Here is a 21939-nt window from a genome sequence, read left to right as displayed (position 1 = left end):
GTATTTTTTCCTCCCCTGTTCTTTTCAGGTTTGTTGTTGCAGGCCAAGAACCCTTTTCAATCTTAAGAGGCAACGCTCTCCAGATTGAAACAAGCTCAGGGAGGGAGGGAGACGGAGAAGGTGAAGTGGGAAAGGAGAGAGAGAGAGAAAGAAGGGAGTAGGGATTGGTGGCGGCAGCCCTGTGCTTGAATGATGCCTTTCAAGAGGAGCAGCCTAGCTTGTCAAATCGCCGGCTGTGAAATAAATTGGCATATCTGTTGGGCTCAGCGAGGAGATGTTGCTCCGCGGTGTTTCATATTCCTCGATAAGGCCAAATAATGCAATTGTCAGAAAGACAGAAAGAGGGTGACAGAGAATGAGAGTGTGGAGCCAGTGAGGAGAGTTGTGGTGCAGTGACGCTGGCAACAATAGTGTGTGTATGATAGACACCTTGTCTGTGGTGTGGCCCATGTTATGGCAGGCTAATGCAAACCCTTTATAAACCACCCAGCACACCAAACCATCCACCTCAAGCTGATTGCTTGGCATTGAATTTTTCCATCTAGAAGCTAAAGGGACTAACACCATGACCTTCCTTTTTTTAGCTGGACTATTACTGGGAATATCTGCTTTAGATAGGCACACAACAAAAAAGTGGAAATTGCAAGTGAAGCGATAAAGCTCAAAAGCCACTTTTCAGCCAGGAAAAAAAAAAAAAACTTACCTCGGCCTTCCCTGCTGCTGTGGAGGACTCAGCTCGGATATTATCCACGCAACAGTTGCTGTAAACACAACCTATATGTGTGTTTTGGACATTTTGCCAAGGTGCTTCACTTTAAAGAGTAACAATTCTAACTCATATAAAAGAGCCTTTGGTAAAAGCATTTCCTCTCATTCATAGTTTCCCGACTCTTCCCCTTGTCACAGTGGAGCGAAGCTGTGTAATTGTAGAATATGTGTCTGGTTCCTGTGTTGAACTGTCCAACAGGAGACTACAGTTTGGGTTAAGTCTGACAAACTCTGCCTGGTTTGTTCAGTACAGTCAACAAGAAGAGTCCAACAGGGGAGAGTTGTACAGGGAGGCCAGCAGCACACACACACACACACACACGCACACACACTCCCCCTATGATGAAGCACCTATTGCAGTTTTATTGCACATAGTCATACATAATTCCAACACTTTTTAGATTGAGATAAATGCAACGACATGCTGGATGCAAGATTCTCTTAAGGCAATATGTTATTTGTTCACCACCTTATTTTGCTCTGAATCTGTTTATTTTCAGTTCTTGGCAACGATATATTTTTTAAAAAGGTAATCGCTGCCCAAAAGCTGTGTTTGGTTCATCGTAGCTGATGTTTATTTTGGGATGTGTCGTGTGATCCCACGTGTCCGTATACGCTGGCCTTGATATTTCAAACTCTTCACATGAGGTAAAGGAGGAGTGTAGCTGTTCTATCCTTCCCAATATTTGGCTTTTCCCTCCGTGTGTCGTTCTCACCCGTGGTCGGCCCATTAGCTCAGAGACCAGTGGACTATGACAGGGTGGCCTGTTCATGGCAACACACAGCTGTAACATGGATGGTGCCTTTCACATTAGTGTGGGGAACAAGGGGAACGGGAGCAGGAGCTTTTCCATTAACACCTCCCACGATCTGCCAAGATCCTGACAGAGACAGAAGGAGGGGGAGAGATGGGGAGAAATAGACAGAGTTATATTGACCAGGCTCTCAAAAGGCTGCTTCTTCATAATGTGACAGTGAACCCGAGCCACAGGCCCCTACCTTCAATATTCTTACACCCAAAGGGAGAAAATAATAGCCGTGCCATAGAAGAGGAAGACAGCAGTGCAGTGTTACTCATATTTTTAAATTCATTTAAGAAATTAAGCACTCTTTCATCACTTTTTTCATCAATGATGCACAAAATCCCGACTTTACAGATTCAAATTTGGTCATTTCTTCACAGAAATTTTGGACAAATGAACCTTCAGAACAAATGGTGTATTACCTGAATCCATAAGGTGTATTTGGTGCGCGTAACTCATTGTCCTCCTCCTCTTTCCCTTTGCCTCTTCTCCTTTGTCTTCAGCGATAATTACAACATGGTCACTGAAACAGATTGCGTAGCGTTTCATCAAAGATTTGCTTCTTTTTAAATTTCCCTTGAACTAACAGTGACATTTCTTTTGAAAAAGTGATCAAATGATGAGGGTCTCATTTGCCATGATCACAGGGCCACATGTCGCCACGCTCCCTTTCTTTTGAGTCCTTTATTTTAGCTCTGTTTTGTGTTTCGGCGTTTCCGTCTCCTCACGTCTCTTCCCGTTCTAATTTGATGTGGGGATGCTCGTTATGGCAGATAAAAGGCAGGTCTGTCAGATTCCCTTAGACATAGTGGGAGGTGAGACGAGGCGAGAGTACAGCACGCGGAGGGAGACAAGTCGACACACTGGGGGAGAAACTGATTTACCGACAGACTTGGAGGGTAAAATGCAATTAATCAGTGTTTATTTTTGACTATTACATTTATACATTATAAATTGGCTGTCGGTGCCTCATAATCAGTGGGAATCACCATAGAAAAGTCTGTATAATGGTGACTGATAAATGTATTTGTGTGCAAGTTGTAATATGAGGAGACAATAGCAGTGTAACGATGAAGGGCACACATTACACACACAGGGACTGGGCAGGACAGCGGAGGCACGTGATAGTACAAGACCTTCATTACGCAGGACAAGACACTGCAAAGGACAGGACGTAAAGTGATCGAACCCTCTCATGGGAGATAAAAGAGAGGACAATGACGGTACAAGGGACGGGATGAGAGAGTTGAAGAGAGGATGAAAGAATGTGATAAGGAGGGATGAAATAGGAGGGCAACTCCACTCAGTAAGAGCCTATCGCTCAAAGTAATGATGATGTCTTAGTTGGTTAAAAAGCAGTGTTAAGTGTCGGCCATGTTGAATATCAAGAATAGCTGACTCAGAGAGATGAATGGCATCTTAAATAAGAGCATCCTGATAGATCGGTTGGCATGGCACCCGAGCATACTGTGAGGAGGACGGGCCTTAATTTAATACACCAGAGTGGGGGGAAAAAAAGTGAGAGGACAGACTGGTGCTAACGTCATGGACAGAACCCTGCACACCGGGAATAAAATGCAGTTTATTATACAGTCGACCCTCGCCCCACACACGCCGCACAGGTCGGGTCACAGGGACGATTTGGATCATTGTGATTTGTATTTCCTGTGGAGGCTTGTAGGCCAAATTGCAGCAGATGCAGCAGTGGCATCACACCACAGCAGAGTAAATGGGATGTATAGGAATCGCCCCTGGCACTCTCGCTCTGTTGAAATCCAAAACCAAGCACGGGGGCGCAGACACGGCACGCGGCAGCACGCGCTGATCCTCCCTCGCCTGACTGCCCGGCAGGCTGTGGTGTTTTCAGTTATGCCATTCATGGAACCCCGATGGGGGGTGTAAAAAGTCAACATGGCAGGTGTCTTTTCTTTTGAATAAAGATAAATGATCTTTACATCAACACTCATCTAAAGAGCACAGATGGGAGCGCAATCTATGCATCAAAAGATTTTATCGGCACTTAAACCATCCCTGACTTGCAAGTATTTCTTGCAATTTTCTTTATTTTTTTTTGAAATTCTGTAATTTCTTAGTTGTAATAATAATAGAAATAAGGTTATTTGTCATGAAAGCAATGTTATGAAGGGAGAAAAAGGCAAACCTGAAGCCTGCCTTTGAAAATATGTCCATTTATCATCACCTTTAGGCTGCTCTTATACCCTAGAAGGGTTATTTTGTGTGATGGGACTGAACCAACCCTCCTCCCCAACCATTCCAATAAGTGTTTTTCAATTACTGCTGTCAGGCGATAATCATCTCGTGATGAATAGTCTGATATCCAGCCTTTTATATTCATCTGCCTTCTTTGTTAGATTGTTTCTAGACAAGACTGTGTGAGTAGAGGGAGAAGAAATGCATTTTACTTTTATTTACAAAGTGTAGAAGGTGAGATTAAATAAATGGCACAGTTAATGAATTTTACTCTGTTTAATTTTTCATAATGCAAACAATTATTAATGTCACATTTAGGGACAATTAACCTCTCCACTGTCATTTCTGAGAAAATGTGGGGGTATTTTCTTTGATAAAACATTTATTACTCATCGTGTATAATTATGGCTTCATCATTTCTCTTTTCTGGCTCTTTTGGTGCTAATAAGGAAAACACAAGCAAACCATCTAATATTTTCATTAGTAGCATTATGTAAATACAGTATTATGCAGAAAGCCTGTAATTGCCCAAACAAATGGCTGTGAAAAGCAGATGGAGAAAACTGAGTTTATTACATTTGGCTCATTAACGCAAGAGCAAAATGGTCAAATATTAATATTTGACACATCTTATAAATGCTTTGTTTCACAGAAAATGGGAGTTTCAGTGTTTTCTTTTTATATAACAATGATATAAAGAAAACAAGAGAGTTAAAAAGTGGCGTGATTATGCTGTTGGAGGACGGCAGCTAGTTATGAGTATTGTCTCCATTAAGGTATTGAGCTTTATCTGTTGGATGTGGTGATAATAAACCTAACTACAGTTGTGCTATATTTCGAATGAGGTGGAAGAACATGTATATATGTTCATGGTCTGATTTAAATGATTTAAAAAAGTCTTGAATCACGAGCAATAATACAATCATGGGCTAAAACCCTGCCATGTTATTGCCATAGGGGTAAATGGGACCCATTTCCTGGAAGCAAAATAAAGAAAAAAATACCTCTGCAGGCAGAAAAAGAAAAGCCTTCCCCTCCTCCTCCTCCTCCTCCTCTTTTCCCTGCACTCTCCATCTATCACATCGCAGCAGGTACCACAGGCCACTGACCAAGCCAGTCCTCCCGTCATTAGCCCCGCGCTTTCCCCTCGCGATCCGTGTGGCTACCCCTGTCTCCTGTCTCCAGCCCGGCACCCCATAATAATATCTCTTTCAACCTTCACACTGTGATAAATAGGCGCACGCAGAACAAAAGCGATGGTGTGAGGGGAAGGGAGAACAGAGGGGTGAAGTGTAAGAGAATTATGTACAAAGAAATGAGAAACTGGCTGTGTCGGTGTGTGTTTTGACTTACTGTTCCCAAGTCCTCGTATTTCCCGGCGATGATTTAATGCTGTCTCTCGTCAATAAACGATCAAAGTGAGAGCTCAACTGGCTCCTAATAGAATAATAAAAGCACGAAAAACAGTAGTTAGAGCAGAAAAAGAATTTTTGTCTTTCTGTTTCCCGGGATACACTCGTTTTTTCAACAGTGTTGGATTTGCTGTATAACGGGATTTTTGTGTCCCTCCTGTGATGTCACAATATTCATTTGTAAATGTAAATGGCGGTTGTGGTCGGGTGGCGTGCCGGTGTTGCGCTCGGATGTGAGTGAGTCACATTAGGGCGGGAAAGGTTATTAATAACGTTCCTTATTTATATCAACGACAGAGATTTCCCTTTCCTTTTCTCATCATTTCCACGTTGTTCAAATTCCTCTAACTTTACCTCCTCCTCTTTTTAACTTATCTATCCATCCCTGCTGCCCTCCATCTCTCCCCAGCTTGATTTAAGAGGTGCCCCCGTGGCTTTGACACATCAGTATTTCTATCATAGAGGATTAGAAGTGTGTGTGTGTGTGTGTGTGTGTGGGTGGGGGTATCCAGGATGATTCAAATATAATAGCTCTGTATTGCTTTCTTTCCTCTCTGCCTCGCTGTCCTGTTCACTTGCAGAGATTAATAAGTGTGTGTGCTCCCTTGTGTGTGCATGCATGTAGAAATGTGTGGCCAGACATTATAGCCCAGACAGTAATATCTGCCATGCATACATTATCTCTCCTCGCTATTATCCAGAAATCACAGTTTGAGGAATTAAAGTGTGGCCGCCTTCACTCCTGTTGGCCTTCCTCAGTAGATCGGACTGCTGTGCCTCCTCCCCAGTCAGAGGTTAAGATAGCAATCAGGGCACGGGCCACAGACGGGGACCGACATTTTAATATTATTTTGAAATTCACAGTGGCTGTTAATTACTCAAGGATAGTCCGGTCCTCCCCACTGTCCTTCAAAGTCCCAGTAATTGTGTTAACTCTACACAGCCTGTCAGTCATATTCATATAAACTATAATAAAGTATATATAGTTTATCCGTGAGCCTTTCTAGTTCATTTGAAATGAATCACAGCGCTGTTGGCAGCGTGATGTTGAGGCATTAACATCAGCCTTTTCATCCAAGCTAGCCTGATTTCCTGCTACTCTGCTTCCTCCTGTAGATCTTCCAGGAGGAAACCAGGGTCCTTTAGAGCTCGATGGCAGATATAATCCCTCACTGTTTTCTTTGATGCTTCAAAGTCTTATTCATGCTGAAAATACCCAGAATGCCTCCTAATGAGATAATCAAGACACGTCCTGAGCAGATGTCATGGTCCACCTGAACTGGCTTCTTTCTGAGCACTTCTCTGAGCTCACCTCAGATATTTGCACCATATGTCTTGAGTCCATATTTGAGTCTAACCACCCAGTGGAGGACGGTGATTTTAGTCTTTGTTTTTGTCGTCCCCTTTCTTTGGGCCACTTTGCAGAGCTCATGGCGATAAATAAGGGCTTGAGCTTAGACGGAGCAGTAAGTTTAGAGCTTTGTCCTCTAGCTAAGCTCTCCTCTTTAACTAAACAGATACGTCTGCTGCACCACTGCAGCAGGTCCTAAATGGAACAGGCAATCTTTTAGTCCCCTCATACATGAACAAGACTCTAAGCTACATGAACCCTGCAACTTTAAGCAGCACCTTTTCTCTCCCCCAGAGGAGATATATTTACTCTGGTTGGAAGATTTAACCACCATCTTTCCAGTCGACCACTCTAACTGATCTGTACTCTCCTCTCAAAGCTGCTTCACATGGTCGTCTTAACGGAGGATTCATCAAGTCAATATAGATGTAATATAGATCATGACAGAAGACGTAGTGTTGGTTCTGTAGTAGTTAAGTGGTTTCATTAGCTGTTAGCTTGATATCACAAAGGTCTTGTGGAGAAAACAGGATAGAAACTCATATTTTCCCTTTTGCAAGGCGAAAACAGGTTCCAAAGGAGGAGCTTAAAGCTGTCCCTCAGACGCAGTAGAGCCGTGGAATGCTGCATTGATCAGAGGTGCTAAAGCTCCCCATCAGATCTGAGGTGGCTGAATCAAAAAGGGTCAGATGGAAAATAAAGGGAGTTGACACCAAAATCGCCATCTGCTCTGCATGCTCCTTGCTGTTATGCATCAATCTGTCAGCCGGCCTTATCACTATTCAGATTGCACACAGCACGCTCACACTATTCAGATTAAGAGTTGAGGTGTACAGGACATTGAAGAGTGTGGCGCCGACGTGAGTGACCTTTTCAATCTTTGCTGGACACTTTGAGCTGGTAGTGAATCCATCTTAGCGAACTGGTGTGATAGGCTATTGCTGAATCCTGTCCAATGCCCTTCACATCTATCACAAAACACTTGTAATATATGCACAATACACCTGTTCACTTATGCACCGCTCTACTGGTACCTCTAGTGTCGGTTTTACTCCATCTCGTTTAGGGAGCACCCAGTATTTTGTAAAAAAAAAGCCCAGGCAAAAGAAAGGCGACACCTGGACAAAGACAGAGACGGAGAGCTTAATAGAGGGATCGGACAAACGTCTGAAAAGGACGAGTGAAATCATTAGGATGCAAATGAGAGGACGATTAGCATGTGTGTAAAAGATTGAAAGAGATAGTGTATGAAAAGAGGAGGAAGAGATTGAGTCGTGTCTCTTTTTCACAGGGTTTTCTCACTGGGAGCTGTCAAATGGTCACTGTCAAAGATCCAGGAAAGGTGCAATTAATTTCATGCTGATGACTGTTTTAATGGCCGGAGCCATTTATTTGTACAGTGCTGCGACTCATTCGTCCGTCCAAATTCTTTTATTCAGCTTTGTGTCAGCGATCACAATGTGCCCACGCTTAAGGTGAGGCGCGCTGTATGGAGCCGTTGCCGGTCATCCCACGTGTTGTAAAAACACAGGTTTTAAATTTGAGGACACTTTAAAAACCCCAAACCACCCAAATCCAACCACAGCGTCCTCCAATAAAGCTGTCCTGCTTCCCCAGATTTTCACAAACAAGCCTTTTCTGGATGCAGGGAGTGCCAGGCTTCCCAAATCAAGAAGACCACGGGTAAGTCCCTTTTCTAATTAAAATGCCAACAACAGTGAACCACAGGTTATTGAAAGTTTTAAAATTTCACCAATTAATAACATTTTTTTCCTTTAGTTTTACGTTTCACAGTGATGGAGTAATTAGAATGGATGAAGTGTTTCATATATTCCTCAACAATTAAGGGTTGATCTTGTTTAAACTGTGTTGTTTTAGCTATTTCTAATTTCCCAGCTACGTTTCATTGTCCCCCGTGTTTTCTTCCCCAGCACAAAGGAGGTGAGAGAGTTGGTATTGCTTTGTTATAGCCTCTGTATTAGCTGGTGAGTCTCTTCATAAAACAGAAATATGTACTGGCTCGGGCTAAAGCCACGACCAAATAAAATCCAGCCAAGTGTTTTCTAGGGAACCCATCCATTCACATCATAAAAATGACTCTTTATTTGGGTTTTCAGTCCGTCAGTCGGTTGTCGGCCGTTTGGCTGCTCTCAGGCAGCAGGATATTCCCCTTCGTTCATAAATCCCCATCTCATCTTTCACTCTTTCCTTGCTAACTCTGCCTCTCTCGTCATCTCTTTGAGTATTTCATGGTGCATCATGTGAGATTTATTCCCAAATATATGTTGTGCAACGTACTTTGTGTCTTCTGCTTTCAGCAGGGATTTACTCTCCGTTAAGAAGAGTTATACACAGTGGGGCGTTTTACATCCTCACTCTGGGTAACAGGAGGTTCGCTGGCATAATTCACACGGACACCACCTAATCCATATCAGGCCACCGTCTGATATTAAAACACTTTCGGACACATTTACAGCAGAAGAAAGAGATCTAAAGCATTCAGGTTTTGCAGGAAAAGTGTGCCGATACTTTATTTTGTAAATCTAAAATTCAAACACAGTTGGAAATTTTAAAGCCGCGATAACCTGCGTCACCTCCGGCTGGTCTGGAGCTCAGGGTTGATGGGTCTCTGCATCCACATCTACACATGACCACGATGACACATATACATTTAACAGATGAAGCAAGATGAACGCGGAGCATTAGAGCCCACAACATCTTGATTTAGAACTTTTGTTGTACACATTTGGAATCAGGCAGCAGGCGTTTGTTCAGACTCAGAAGATGGTGAGATTCATCAGGTCAGATCCGTCAGTTCTGAACATTTTATTTAGGTTGTCTTTTATGGCTGCTCATAAAATCTCTTCCCTGTTACATGATCCCAAAACAAGGAAATTTAAGACTCCATCTGATGTGACTTTTCAGCAGGGCTAATTCGGGATGTGCCCCCTCTTTAGTCTCTCCCTTTCTCTTCCCATCTGGTTCTCTCTGTCCCTCCGTCTCTCCCTCCTCGGGCTGTGTATCAGGCTCTATGATAATGACAGTTGACAGATAGTTGAAGGGCACGGGCTGCTCCCTGTCAGCCCTGTTTTGGACTCATAATTATTTCACCAGTGTCACGTCACTGTCACCCTCGCCTGCTCAACACACACACACACACTCACACACTCACACACACACACACAGTCTGCCCGCTGAGCCTTGAGGAGACTTTGTTTGTGCGAACGCGTGTGAGCGTACGCACGCGTCTGGCTGTCACCCAACCTCAGCGTTGTCCGTTTCCCTGCCAAGACAAGCAGCGCTGCCAAACGGGCTCTGCCAGTCTGCGTGCTCATCTACGTGGTAAAAAAAAAGCAGAATCGCAGGCGTGTGGCAGCGTGTCGACATGGCGGGGGACAACTGGCTTCGTATTAAAACAGTATTTGAGGTAAAGGAGTTTTTCTCCTGGAAACAGGTTTGTTATAATTATGAAGGAGCCATACATGTGATGTCCATTTCCAGCTGTTTCCATTACAGACTTCCATAGATGCTCCTAAACTCTTCCTTGTTCAAGATTGTCCGAACATGGATGGACGTGAATCCCAAACTTGTGTGTATTCAAGCCCATTTAGTCTAGCTCCGGCTACTGTGGAGACAGGGGGGGTAATCATCTATATAAACACTAAAAAGTCAACCTAAGTAGAAAGATCTCGTTTGGATTTCTCTTCCCTGCGCGTTCAGCTGAACGTTCCGAACGTAGCGTCCTCACCGGACACGCATCCACCTCAGAACCTTAAACTGGCTCAGCCATAAAAACGTGCAGACGGAAGACATTCGCAAAAACAAGCCTTCGGGAATGTCACAGATATCTGAGTGGAAATCTTGAGGAAAAGAGAGCAGAGAGGAAGAGATCAATGATTTAAACAATAATGCAGCCCTCTGTATTCACTGTCACACTCCTCCTCTCAACACCTTCAGGATCCTCTGTCTGCTTCATGATCCATCATGAAACTGTCCATGAGGTGGATTTGTCCTTTTTCATTCCATCTCTCTCTCTCTCTCTCTCTCTCTCTCTCTCTCTCTCTCTCTCTCTCTCTCTCCACTCCTTTCTTTTTGAGATTCTCTCACAACATCTTGTCACCATCAAGTCACTCCTGCTTAATCTACTGTCTCACCACCTCTGTCCCTTCTCTCTGCTTCTTCCTACAGGTTCTGATCCTCCATCCACATTTTCATCCATTATTTCATGTGTTTGATAATATCTTTATGACTTTTATCTTATTCAGGACTTTACCCTGATTTTGCAAATAAAAACCAAGTGCGTGCTGTAATTTGGACCTATTTCAAAATCTGGAAAGCCAATTAGAAAGTAAGTACCTCTCTGAGGAACCTTTGCTCTCATTTCCTCACTCCTTACCTCCTCTCAAGTCTTTGCTTGGCTCCTGCTTCCAGCTTTCTGTTTAAATTAAGGTGGGCTGACAAACAAATTAAATCTGTCACATCCTGTTTGCATGAACCTGACAGGAAGTCAATACTGTCCACCATGTTGGTTAGGCAGAGTTCTAATCACACTTCAGTGCCATGGCAACAGGGACCAGAGCGAGGGAAGCTGCTTTAGCGACACTGTTCTTCAAAATTCTTCTTCTTCTGACTGCTCCTCATCATTTGTTGGAAACTGACCTCACACAACTATTAGTTCTCATCTATTCCGAGCATATTTGAAGATTGATGCCGTGAATCATTTTGTTTTAAAGAGGCTTCTGATGCCCATCAAACCTGGCAGCAGGATACATGCAGAGAATTCACCTAAATGCTGCTCATCACATCATTTTCATGCCCACACACACACAAGGCCAAAGGTCACACTCGTCTTCTCTTTAGCTCCTGTATGTCAGATCAATGCAGGCGTTCTCCTCTCTCTCTCTCTCTCTCTGTGTCTCTGTGTCTCTCTCTCTCTCTCTCTCTCTCTGTGTCTCTCTCTCTTTTCTCCCAGCGTCTCGTACATGCTCCTGGCTGCTGCACTCTGCTCCCTGCAGAGATGTGCAGCTAATCTCAAAGACATCACTCAGTGTCACACGCCTGAGGCTGTGTGTAGAGGTGATTTTGTTGTAAGTGTAAAAAGGGCAAAGGTCAGAGTTCAAGGCACCTGCAGGCCTAAGTTTAACCCCGCAACCCTCTGATTACAAATCTTCAGTGCATTTGTCGTTATTAGGAATTAACAGAGATGAATAGATAGTTAGATAGTTGCAAACTTTGTAAATATGAATTGATTCTCAACATATCAAGAGTTGGAAACCCTTCTGTTCCGCCCAGACTGACACACTCAGCTTGTCCATCTCCCTCACACACCCCTGGTCCTGCTCGCTCCTTTGACCTGACTGTTCCTCTGTTTAAAGAGACCTGAGCAATAAATGAGGACTTCTGGTTTTTGTGTCTCTCCGCATTGGTCAACATTCATCTTCCCATCTGCTCACACGTGTGCACATCTCCTCCAGACTGAGCGGATATGAGAATCCTCCATAGTGACAGAGGTGACTAACACATATCCTTTTGGTCAACATTTACAATTCTTTAGCTACAAGCTAGGAACCCATCAGGAACTCTGTATCCCATGAGGCACTGGGGCTAATGTTTTTTAAATGTCCATGGTGACCCTCAAGACCTCAGAGAGTGTTAAGGACCTATTGTAGATCCCCAACAGGCAATGAACAGATTTGTGTGTTTCATTTGTCTATTTGCATGAATTTCCATTTTATTGATGCAAGTATTGTTACTGCTAATAATTCACAGCAGATTTAAATGAAGTGGTAGGTCGACATCAGGTGGGACAATTTAGAAAAAAAACTTATCAAATGCACTTTGAGCTGTTTCAATGTCACATTCAGAGATACTTCTGCATCATTAAGCAAACGTCTGGAAATGGAAAACCAGTAAACCCATAGATGACTTGGAAGGGGAGGGATCACACCAGCAAGGACAAATGCTTTAAAACAGCAGGCGAGCCATCAATCTTTCCAGGATCAATTTCCTAAGGGCCAGAGGATCAGAAAGAAAGCCAGAATGGGGTTAATCTCTGGAAATTATTCTGATATTAATAATTATTTCTCAAACATCCAACAGCTGAGAAAGACGGACTATAACACTAATCAAAGCTGAAGGGAGAGTCTGTCTTTGCATATCAGACCATTTCCTCCCTGTGATTGCTTCAAGTGGTGAATGAAATTACTTCCTATGTATTCAGGCCAGTTTAAAGTGTAAAACCCAGCAAATGTTTGTGTATATTAATTAAAAATGCTTTGATAGTCCTCGGTACAAACATCTATGCATCTAATCACAGCTGCTGCTCATTGTTAACTCGGCAGTTTCCATTAGGAAGTAAATGTGCTCTTATTCAATTTAATAGTTGCATTGCTCATAAATAGTCACAATATTATGTTGTTAATAGATTCAATGGTCCAACTGTATGTGTGTGTGTGTGTGTGTGTGTGTGATCTTGGAGAGTAAAAATGAACATAATGAAGTAGCACAAGCAGCTTTCCTCTCCAGACCCCTGAAACAAGCAATTACGCCTAATTTGTCCTTTTTAAAAGACATGAGGAAGCCATTTGTCCTGGAACGCACAATGAGAGAATATTCATGTCTTTGCCTCCCCTCCCTCCACAAACACTTAGGAGCTAATCATTATTATTAACATCATGGTTGAAATCCCTTCACAAGGACGTGTCAGCACACTTCAACATCTGCACACTTCTTTCATCAAGCAAACATGTGAGGTGGGAGGAGAGAAGGGAAGTGACACATAAGAATGTCCTGAGATCACCTTGAAAAGGTCTAATCACAACGTTCCACACTTCCGACTCCTTTTGTTTCGCACGCATTGACACCATCAGCCGGTAATTGCCTGTCGCACAAATATTGGTCTAATATATCCATGAATATTGATTCGGCCGCGCACGTTATAGGTGATGTTGCTGTGATTTTACAGTTACTTCCATCATCTGTGACTATAAAACATGAATTAGGCTACGGTGTGAATGCTATTTAAGATGGATGCCATAGAAGTGGGTGAAGATCAATAAACTATTGGATTAAGTTACATATCCCGAGTCAATAAATGAGCAGAAGCAGTATATTTTCTAGTCTGAACGCGACACCGTATTGTAATTGGAGAAAGGATCAATCAAACGGCTGACGTGAGCCGTTCAGATGGAGGCCTACAGGTTGCTTCCGCTCCAGCTTCCTCAGATCTGCAGGAGCTGACAAACCATAACCTTTAACGTAGACCTACAAAAAATAACCATAAAATATAAATATAAAATGGATTGGTCTTAAAGACGACGGTGTGTCAGAATAAATTCCCAAACTCAGACACACAGAATGAACTGTCTCGCTCTTGTGTTTAATGCATCTGTCATACCAGAGGTTAGCCCCCTCTGATGGGGCCCCCACCCCCCACCCTGACAGCTGGCTCGCTGCTCACTGGTCCTAAATGAATTGATATTTCTTCTGGCTACTTGAATTTGTCACTTGACTTCTTAGTGTAATCTTCGATGCTTTGTGAGTGAAGCGCCTGCCCCGGCGCCGTTGGTACCGGCACGCGCTGCCTTTTGGATGAGAGCACATAGCTAATGTAGAGGCTGAATGACTGGAGGAGGCCTCTCGTGATGAAACTGAGGTGGTTTCATGTTAACCTTAAACCCAGCCAACAACTGTTATCACCTACAGGTGCATGACAGAGTCAGTGGATGAGAAACCTGTAGCGGGTGTTTGTGTGGAATACGCAGAGGATGCACATTTATTACAGGATATGTTTTTTTCAGAATCAGAGCTCCTTAGAGATGGAACCTACCTGCACAAAAACAGCGCAAATCGTCATCAGGTCGGTGCCGTGCAATTAGTGAGAAACAGAACATAGTTCAATCCATACTGGTTGTTTTATCCCAGAAGCTTTGCTCCCAGTATATCTGGAGTGTAGGAGTTTAATCAGTCCATACCGTCTATCAAAGGCTCTCATGAGGAATATGACACAATAATACTCAGCATAAAACCAATGGCTTGTTTAATTTAAACAGGGAGGAAAGTGGGAAGACTGGGTAATTGCAGAGAAAGGCCCACAAATCAGCCGTCCTTGTTATCCCATTTGACGGACCATTAAACATCCAGAGGAATAAACATTATTTTTAGCCTAACTACCGGCTTGGCCTGACTCATGCAGGTGGTAAAATTGTTCTAAAGGAAAATAAATGATTAAAGTGTTCTCTGGTTACAAAATTGTTATTATCCCATCATATTTGTAAAAGTTTCTGAAGAACGTCACAGTGGAAATCAGGCACATTTTAGTGACCTAATGTTCAAGCTTTGGACTCCTACTGGCTGTGGAAGGCTCAGCTCTTCCTTTCACTCCCATTTTGGGGTTTTCCAACATGTCTCTTCTCTTGTTTATCTTGTTTCAGAACAAGTGTCCTCCACCGGGTCAGCCTGTTCTGCCGGCCTCGTCCGCCTTTGTTCATCCAGACCCACCAGAATTGCTCCGGAGCTCCTTGATGGGAACAAACCTCTTCACCACCTGAGCTATGGAAGTTGACACGGCATCTCGCGCCTCTCATCATAAAGCTGTGATGCTTTTCCCTGCATCCGTGTCCTTCAAGGTAACTGACAGGGACTGGAGGATTAGCTTTGTAAAGGAAGGAGCAAAACTAAGACTATAGAAACAAGTTTTTAACCCCATATTTTACACTGTTTTCACTAGAAGGTGGATGGAAAAAGAATCCCCGGAATAGTCCGAGGGACAGTGGAATTAGTAATATGGAGATGTTATGGACTATGAAATAGGGTGGTTTTAGTGGACAGATGATGATGATGGTGACAGGAGGAGGCCACTTTACCATCTTCACCTGACTGACTGAGGGAATAATTCCTATGTATCACCGTGGTAACCGCCCCCTACATTTATCTGTGTGTCAGACAACAAAGCAGATGTATGGCAGATACTCGTGTCAGCCCCCAGCTCTGCCCTTATTTTTACAGATAAGACTGTTTTTTATTTCATATCTTGCCCTTGATAAATGTTTCCCCGGAGACTTGTCAGAAATTAACTTTATCTGGAGTTTAATTACAGAACATGTTCTGTGATGCGTCCCTCACGCCTCCCTAAACTGCAGCATCGCCCACGCCCACCCTCCCCCAACTCTGTCATTTTCAAAGCTATTTTAAGGCCGTGCGTGATTATCTGTGACATTGCTTGACATGTGCCTGAAGACTTTCGCTCTCCTCTACCGCTGCTCTCTCCCTCTGTCTTCCTTCCATTTCTGTCTAATCAAAAAGCCAAAGCAGGCAGACGGCTCCCAGCGAATAACAAGTCGCTCTCGCAGATGTTTGAAGATGCCAGAGCGACCAGGGGGAAACACATGCTGATGGCTCCTGGTCTTGAAGCAAACACCCTTTTATTCTTTTGGTTTCTTTCTTTTTTTTAAGTTTAAACTTTGCTCCTTTTAATTTTGGTCAACCTGAACTGCCAGCTCTGAAGTTTTGAACGTTAAAAAGTCCAAATTCTCCCGGTGTTTAAGGTGCTGTGGCTGGGTGATATCAGGAAGCCAATGTTTGTGTCCCTGGTCCAGAAGAGTCTGATGGCCTTTTTCCAGGTGTCTTAATAAAAGGAACTAGCCTTTAGCTAACAATGGCACATTTACAGAAACATCCATTACTTTTCCACTGTCCTCTAAGTAAATAAATAATCATTTAACCCCCCCCCCCCCAACATTAATACATAAAGTATGTTCGTATTAACGCCACTGGAGCATGTAAAGACAATAAGGGTGTTGTTAATTAGCAGCCAATTGGCAGGTCTGTCAGGTTTTAGGGGTTCGATGGTGCTTTTGTAGAATCCAGAAGAACGTGTCGGAAGCTTCACTGCAACAGGATGTTTTTTGTTGTGAATCCAACCACACTAATCAGCATAAAACAAACATGAGACTGCAACAATATTGTACTTAAATAAAAATGAGGGAAGAAGATGCCGTAAGTGATGACTGACACAAAAGCGACCTTTTATATTAAAGCATTTCTTTGCTGTCAGGCAGTGAAACATCGATGAAATTACCCATCCTGCTTTCCTCCGAATGTTCCTAATGAATCATGGCCACAACAGATCCCACATAATTGCATAATTAATCAGATCATGTGTGTTTTCCCTTTTCCCTCATTTTTTCGTACACGAGTCAAACGCGTGTAATCACTTGTTCTGTAATGTAATCTGATCAGGGCGGCGCAATTCTTCATCTTCCAACAGCTCCCCGGAGCCACGGCTCTGAGAGCGAGATGAATGTGCCGGGTCCCCACCTGTCTCTCCGTTTTGCTTCCCCTGAACGCGGCTGCTTCGCTGTGGTTAACTGCCTGCCCGCGTCGCTGCCGGCAGCTGCGTCTCACGCCACAAGACAATATCTCCCGTCCTCATTTCTCTCTCCGTCTATTCCTGCTCCCCCATCTCCTCCAGTCAGCTATTCTTCTTTCTGCTCATCCTCCTATTTAGCCCCTCACTTCTCCTCCCTTTCCCCTCCCCAGTGGAGACACCAACCATCAGGTCCCATCTATCTGTGTGTACGTCAGCAATTAGAGCATCGTGGCAGCCAAATGCCAGCCATGTCCCCAAGCTACACGCACACACTCAGAGGCTATGCCCTGACTAAACAGCCAGAGAACAAATCACACCATAATTTATAATCTTGCTGCGCTAAAATCTCATTATATTACAGACATATGCATTTGGCGGAATGCCCGGCTGGGGCCAGGGGGGTGAAGGGGGGGTCCAGCGCCATAAATTCCACCAATCGTAAATTATTAAAAGAAAGATAGAAATGACCGTCGCCTGTCCAGATTAGCAGCCATTGTTTGTTTAAGGAATTAAGCCCCACGTGGTGTAAAAGACCTAAAAGGGTATTGCTTTGGCCATTTGGTGGTGGGGAGGGTCAGGGTGGCGCTGCCTTAAGATATCAGAGCATTACAGGTCCAGGCCGTAACACACACACACGGCAAAAATAGGGAAAGGCTTCGGAGCAGCTGGTTCTCCATCCCGTTAGTGGTGTTTTAACGGAAGGCAGAAAGTCACAGTCTCACCTTGTCTGCTCTTGTCGCCTCAGTCGGGCCCTCAGAGTCTCAACACACAGAAGCTGAGGACAAAGCCAGCAGAGCAGTGGCCAAAACTGCCGGTGAGAGGGCAGCTCAGGCCCTCTGCTGTCAGCTCTGCTTTTCATTATCACTCCATGTCAGAGCTCTCACAGTAAAAGAACGTGACTCCCTTCTGAGAGATGGGAGGAAAACTGCAGAAAATAGAATGTGCTGTAGTTTAGCGTTGCCGTGTCGACGGCAGCAGGACTTCCTGGCGCTCCCCGCGATGACGTTTCTGCTCTTCTTTGCGTTTTGAAGCACATGCTAAACCCTGAGACGTTAATGTGTGCGGTTATGAGATTAGTTTGACTTTAATCTTGTTTTAAGGCCACGAGCGCTGCGTGCAAATCTGCTGCCCCCATTATTCATTCAAATGTGGGCTCAGCAGGGGTGCTGACAGAGCTTAAACACAAAAAAGTCTGCTGTATTCTGGGCTTGTGCCCAAAAAAGGGACACGGAATCATCAGTTGCACTGCTTTTGATCACACGGGGCTTATTAGAGCGTCATCACGCTCTTGAACAGTGAAATAATCAACTCCTCTGTGATTATTCTCCCCATAGCTCAGTGTGAAGACGTGAGATCTGAAATCCAGGATAAACCTTAAAGCCTTCTGCTAAACTACATATCACTGGAGGTCAAAGGTGAAGTGGACGTCTGCAGAAAGACTCAGCACCTTGTCAAGTGTTCACAGTTGCTCCTGGAGGCCGGTGGCTTGACTTTCTGCATAGTTACTCTATAAAACCCAGACTTTTTAATATCTGGGGGACTGTTTCTGCTTTGGGGAGGAGGGAGAAGCAGTGCAGATGCTCCCAGAGTGAAACAGGTGCTATCAAAGTGCTTCACAGTCAATACACACAGAGGCAGCATTTAAAAACATCAGAGGGTTGGACTAAAGGCTGGAATTAGACTTTGAATGGAGAGGGATCTAATACATGGATGGTCCTCTTCCTCAGTCAGCCCATTGACTCCACACTGAGCCTATTAGCAAGACAACACACCACTAATGGTACTTCTGTTGCTCCCTGTGTGCAAGGAGACCACCCAACACACACACGCGTGCACACACACACACACACACACACGCACGCACAAAACCAACCTACTTCACTTTTCCCACGCTGTTGTTACCTTAAACATCAGGGCATTAACGCAAGGATTCAAGCCAAAGTGCATGTTTCATCTCACCTTTCATGTGATGATGTAAAAGTAAGAGTTAGATTTTTCTCTTAAACCAGCAACAATCTAGTTAAGCTGAATTTATTTAGGGAGCGGGCTTTGCTCTGCAGATCACTTTTTCATTTGGTGATTTCTGAATCCATAATGTCCCTTTTTGTTAGTGGATTATCTTGTTGAGTCATTGTTTGACTATAACCAACAAAATACAATTACATTTTTTAAATGAAAAACTAGTCGGTTCCGCTTGTGACCAGCAGGGGGTGATGTGGAGCGACAGACCGGGTCGGAGAGGTTCTGTTTCCCTCAGTTTTAAAACAAAGTCCAAAAGTGTAGTTTATTGTGTGTTTCTTATGTTTGACCCTACACATAAATACGATGCTCATAGTCTTCTGGTGGCTGCATGGAAACACTCAAGAATTCAGTCCACTCAAATCCGAGTTTTTACTGAACTGAAACGGTTGCAGATATTTCGGAACACACAGCAAAGAGAGTGCGTTAGGGCACAGCTGGATTAAGTTCATCATGTGTGGTTTTTGGTGTGTGATTGCTGACTGCCACACATGTCGGGCACTTGTGCCGAACTTCCCCTCGATCAGCAACTTCACTCTCTTGTGCGCACTTGAGGGTGTCTGGTGAAGTCCACCTCTTTTTGTTAAGAGGTGGACTTCATTGGCTGTATGGCGGGCACTCTCTTGAACGTTTAAAGAGTGGGAGAGAGAGGAGGGGGATAATTCATTCACTTTGCGCACAAAGCGCACTGGAAATCACCCAGGGGAACGAAACAGCAGACCGAAGGGAGAGATTGGAGGGGGGGGGGGGGGGTCTGCTGAAAGGAAAATGTCCATAAATCCACACAAAGAAATCAAACGTTCTGACTTGGTTTCTTGTTAATGCTGTTGGTGAAACTTTAAGAGGAAAGAATATCCGCGTGGAGGCAGAAAGGGGGGGGGGGGGGGGTTTAATTGATTATTTTTGGCAGGCATCATAACTATTTTGTGTCTTTTGGGTGGGAGGGGGGCAGATGGAACCCTGATGACGGCGGAGCGGAGCCCCGTCTGTGTGTCCGTCCGTCAGTTGGGCGACCCGAGCGCTGCGCGGCAGCACTGCACCTCGGAGCCGTCTTCACCCCCCCCCCCCCCCCCCCCCCACCCGCAGCCCACCCCACCCTCCTTATCCACCCCACTCTCCGCTCAGCCTCCCACACGTCGCTGTTGAGCACCAGACCCTCCACCACCACCACCGCCGCCGCCCCCCGTCCACCGCCTGCTACTGTCTGCGCGCTCCTGCGCTCCCAGCGCGGCTCCACTCGTCTCCCCTCTCACTGACTGTCCCTCTCGGTGTTTCCACGGAGGGGCTGCGCGCACGCCTTTCCCACTGATACCCACTCCACACTGTGCTTGCTGTGGAAAGTCAGCCCCCCTCTCTCTCTCTCTCCCTCCACCTCTCCCCCCTCGCTCTCTCCGTCCTCCTCTCCTGGCTGCGCTTGGGTAACCTAACAGGGAGGTGTTAACTACTTTTGCTTCCACAAAGCGACTCCTGTTATCTCGGCTGCTGCTGCTCAAGAGCCAGAAGGACCAGAGCTACTGGTGTTCCTGCACCGCAGAAGAAGAAAAAAAAAAAGTTTTCTGTTTGTTGTGAGGATAAAAACGAAGCCGGAAACCGGGGAATCATCTGTAGGAAGAGCCGGATTCTGCCACGACGAGGTGAGTTAACACCGACTGTGGGTTTGTTGTTGTTGGGTTCGAGTCTTAGAAAGTGTGTTTACGCCTTTTTACACAGTCTCTGTTACGGAAGAAGATTTCCGACTCTTCCAGTAAACTTTTTTTGCGCTTCGCTCGGCAGACGCGCACACGCTCGCGAGGGAACAGGCGGTGGGAAACGCGGCGCGGTCCGTCTGCTTTTGGACTTTTCCGTGCTTGCGCGAGTGCGTACGCTTGTACGGTGCATGCGCGTGCGCGAACACGCAAACAAGAAATTGGCTTATTACAAACACTTGTTCCAGCATTGTGCGCGTAGGCTGCAGTTTCAATAGGAAGAAATGGTGGTGCTGCGCGCCCACCAACTGCTGCCTGTTTATCCCCAAATCTCCATATTTTATTGCTTTTTTAGACAGAGCAGTTCACGAAATAATTCCCAAATATTCCAAAAATAAAGCGCCATCAGGAAAAACACGTTTCAACACGTTGATTTTTCCAGCACCCTGAACCCTGAGGAGTGTGCCTCTGCTCTCTGGCCTAAAATACTCCGTAAATTGACTTCAGGTTCTTCAAATCTGACGGAAACAATCACATTTCCCCTTTTCAGAGTTCTGCTTCTGCTGCTTTGAAGCAGCTGCAAACCTCCGACACTTTCAGCCGGTGTCTAATAAACAGCATCAAACCTCAGCAGGGAGAATTTTATAATAAAATGCAGGAGGGAAACCACGGCGAGACCCATATTATCTCCTCATCAAACCCGTTTTAAGACGACGATCTGATCAAATAATTTAAAATAAAGTTACTGACGCGAAGATGCAAACTAAAATAAGGCCAGTGCCTTGCAGAAACCCCTCCCTCTGCAGCTCCTCTTACACGCGCAACAATTTATTCTCACTTTCTGAAAGAAAAACGCACGGCAAGCATCCAAAATGAAGGCGAGCGGCGCACGCACGCACGCACACGCACAGTCGGGGAAACACCTGTTAACTGGGAGCCACTATAATTTACATCCTCCCCCTAAATAAGCAGCGCCGGGCCAGAGGAATTCCCGGGGGCCTTCCAGCCTTTCGGCCGACCACAGTGATGAAAAATCGGCTTCTCTCCAGCGCCTGGCCCCGCCGCTGCTGCGTCTCCTTTACTGGACTGTTTTTTGTATTTTTTTTTTAAATTCTTATAATATTTTGGCATTCGTGCCGCGTCGGAATTATATTGATGCTTCGTTTTTGCCGTCATTAGGTTTAATTTCTTCTTTTAACCAACAATTGATGCACTTTTTAAGAGTTTGTCGTTGTAGTTAATATTTTTGTTGTTCTTGAGCTCACTGCACGCATCAATATTCTTAAATACAATAGTTTTGGACAGATATACGAAAAACCCC

The 21939-nt window shown here is 44.7% G+C and overlaps 1 protein-coding gene across 7 annotated transcripts in view; it reads left to right on the top strand.

Annotated features, from left to right (window-relative positions):
* The first annotated feature begins 20110 nt into the window (after positions 1-20110).
* Positions 20111-21939, top strand: part of rnf220a (ring finger protein 220a) — a 108165-nt gene continuing 106336 nt past the window's right edge. Inside the window, exon 1 of one of the 7 annotated variants that reach the window (XM_029830875.1) lies at positions 20111-20567. The gene's annotated coding sequence lies outside the window, so the exon portion shown is untranslated. The remainder of the gene's footprint in view (positions 20568-21939) is intronic. The other 6 variants (XM_029830876.1, XM_029830873.1, XM_029830874.1 and 3 more) reach the window with 6 other exon arrangements.

This window comes from Takifugu rubripes, chromosome 22 (assembly GCF_901000725.2).
Source record: "Takifugu rubripes chromosome 22, fTakRub1.2, whole genome shotgun sequence".
NCBI classification, from domain to species: domain Eukaryota; kingdom Metazoa; phylum Chordata; class Actinopteri; order Tetraodontiformes; family Tetraodontidae; genus Takifugu; species Takifugu rubripes.
The sequence above is the reverse complement of the archived record's forward strand: the minus strand, read 5'-3'. Positions and strand labels throughout refer to the sequence as shown.